Source organism: Malania oleifera, chromosome 11, assembly GCF_029873635.1.
Source record: "Malania oleifera isolate guangnan ecotype guangnan chromosome 11, ASM2987363v1, whole genome shotgun sequence".
Classification (NCBI taxonomy): Eukaryota; Viridiplantae; Streptophyta; class Magnoliopsida; order Santalales; family Ximeniaceae; genus Malania; species Malania oleifera.
Window position 1 is genome coordinate 45,674,809 of NC_080427.1, and position 3,089 is coordinate 45,677,897.

General features: G+C 33.7%; 1 long non-coding RNA gene across 2 annotated transcripts; it reads left to right on the top strand.

The window, feature by feature from the left end:
- The first annotated feature begins 353 nt into the window (after positions 1-353).
- On the top strand, positions 354-2,685 carry LOC131167746 (uncharacterized). 2 transcript variants are annotated; one of them, XR_009140149.1, is made up of 3 exons: positions 354-365; positions 2,332-2,394; positions 2,487-2,685. It is a non-coding gene; the product is annotated as an uncharacterized LOC131167746 (long non-coding RNA). The 2 variants fall into 2 exon arrangements; XR_009140148.1 differs by lacking the exon at positions 354-365 and adding an exon at positions 2,173-2,238.
- Positions 2,686-3,089: the final 404 nt, after the last annotated feature.

Sequence of the window (3,089 nt, forward strand, 5' to 3'; positions counted from 1 at the left end):
ATATTGTTTTATGTAAAAGTTTTTAAGGTAAGAAAGCTTTATGTTGTGATTAGAGTATTTTTTTAAAAAATTTGGATTAGTACTCTTCTATGATGGACTTTACCCTTCTTTTTTATTTTTTTTTTCAGATATTAAAGGGAAAATGAGCAATGACTTGTCTATAGAGGTGGAGGTGCCAAACTTGGAAGATGCAATAATGACGCAAGCTAATTCCCAACATCAGCCTTCAAATCCCAGTATGACAACTGAGAGTGCTAATAATCCTCCTACTCAATCAAATGAAAAAGTTAGGAAGAGAATGAGACCAAGATCTGAAGTGTGGGATCACTTCACTAAATTTGTGACGGAGTTTGGTGAAATTAAGGGTAAGTGTCATTATTGTCATATTGATTACTGTGCTGATCCTAAAAAGAATGGTACGGGCACACTTAGATATCATATGGTTAGATGTGCACAAAATCCACATGTTGAAGAAACAAAACAGACACAATTAAATTATCAACCAGCCTTAAAAAATGCAGAGGGCTCAGAGGCAACTCTTACAAATTGGAAATTTGACCAAGAGGCAATTCGAAAGGCATTATCTTACATGCTTACTGTTGATGAATTGCCTTTTAAATTTGTAGAGAATATGGGATTCAAACATCTTATGAAAGTTACATGCCCTCGTTTTCAAATTCCATCAAGATGGACAATTTCTAGGGATTGTTATGACCTTTACATGGAAGAGAGGTTAAAGTTGAAAAAGTTTTTGAAAACCTCCTCTCAAAGGGTTAGTTTCACAACTGATACATGGACTTCTTTGCAAAAGGTCAATTATATGTGTTTGACTGCACACTTTATAGATAATGATTGGAAATTGAACAAAAAGATCCTTAACTTTTGTCCAATTTATAGTCATAAAGGTGAAGAGATAGGTATGACCATTGAGAGGTGTTTGCTTGACTGGGGAGTTGATAATGTGTTTACAATGACTGTAGATAATGCAAGTTCAAATGACATTGCAATTGCCTACATAAAAAGAAAAGTTTCAAATTGGAGAAAAGACATTTGTAGAGGCAAATTCTTGCACATGAGGTGCATTGCACATATAATTAACCTAGTTGTGCAAGATGGTTTGAAAGAAATGGGGGATTCAGTTGCTCGTGTTAGAGACGCAGTCAGATATGTCAGGCATTCACTTGCTAGGTTGAAAAATTTCAAGCGTTGTGCAGAAGTAGAAAAAGTAGAATGCAAAAAGATGTTATGCCTAGATGTTAGCACTCGATGGAATTCTACTTATTTGATGCTAGACACAGCTCAAAGATATGAAATGGCTTTTGAAAGGTTTAGGGATGAAGATCCTTCATTTAGAATTGAGCTTGAGACTAGGGATGGCATACCAAGTAGTTTTGATTGGGAACAAGTTAGAAAATTTGTGATGTTTTTGGAACACTTCTATGAACTCACTATACGAGTTTCAGGTTCTTTGTATGTTACAAGTAATACCTTTTTTGATGAAATTAGTGGGATTAATTGTCTTCTAAAAGAGTGGGAAAATAGTGATGACCTGGAGTTGAGTTTAATGAGCATGAAAATGAAGGATAAATACAACAAGTACTGGGGAAACATTGACAAAATGAATATGTTGATTTTTGTTGCATCTGTTCTTGACCCTAGACGTAAGTTGGGATTTGTGCAATATGCTCTCTCTACTATGTATGAAGGCAACAAAGGTTTATTGGTGGGGAAAAAGGTACAAGATACAACAATGGAATTGTTTGCTGAGTATAAAAAAGTTGTCACAATCTAAAAATGAAGAATCAAACAGAAGTGAAACTTCAAGCTCGACTTACTCCACTGGTCAAGGTGAAGCAATAGAACGAAAGTTCAAAGTTTTGTATCAAAAGTACAAGACTCAAATTGGAGGTGGAGATAATAAATCAGAGTTGGATAGGTATTTGGGGGAGGATTGTGAAAAGGACGTGGAGGGTTTTGATATTTTGGAGTGGTGGAAGTTAAATAGTCAAAGGTTTCCCGTCCTTTCACATATGGTTCGTGATGTTTTAGCAATACCCATCTCTACAGTTGCTTCAGAGTCTGCTTTTAGCACAGGAGGGCGTGTTCTCGATGCCTTTAGGAGTTCTTTGACTCATAAAATTGTTCAAGCTCTTATCTATACACAAGATTGGATTCGGGGTTCACATACTCCAATTAAGGTTGAAGAAGACATAGATGACCTTGAAAATCTAGAAAAAGGTAATATTATATTTATATATTGTCAAAAATTTTCAGTTATTCATTGAATGATTAATTATTACAACTTACGAGTGCTTCTATACAATTTTTTAGAGTTGTCAAAGGTTGCATTGGAGTCCACAATTGGTGAATAAGACAAACAAAGAAAGACAAAGGGTTCGTTTCATACTTTCATATTGAGATTATGCTTTAGTGTTTTGTCATATAAATTACATGCTATCAATTATCATTATTTTGGTTTGTTGCAGACTTACAGGTGAAATAAGCAGAGAAATTGTGCTTTGTATTTTGCAATGTAAGAAGCTGAAAAGTGGGAGTTTCTAATACAAGAAGCCATGAAATTGTAGCTGTCACTTGTCAGCTGATGTATGAAGCATTGAAGTCCTAGTTTTTTATTTTAATTTTTTAGAAACAATTTATATTTTATGTTTGTTTTTTATTTTTATTTTGCACAAACTATTTACATTGGTCTGTAATATAATATTATGAACTTTGTACTCTTGAACTCAAATCCAAGTAGACACTGCAAACCTTTAAATTTCATGTTTGGTGACTTTGGTCTGTGATTATATTTTTTTAGGAAGATTTTCTAGATTGTTTTGGTATGCAGATGATTTTACTTTTACATTTATTAGATTTTATGTAAACATGGTTCTATACTTCTATTTTTACATTGATTATATTTTATCTAAACAGCGATAAGACACCTAGTTGACTAGTTGTGAGCCTCTGATGGTGTCATTATAGATTTTTTTTTTCTTCAAAATTAAGAGTTTCTTAATTCAGCTGACGGTGGGTAACCCTACCCCCAATTCACACCACCCCACTTTTTTTTTTTTTGTATTGAATTC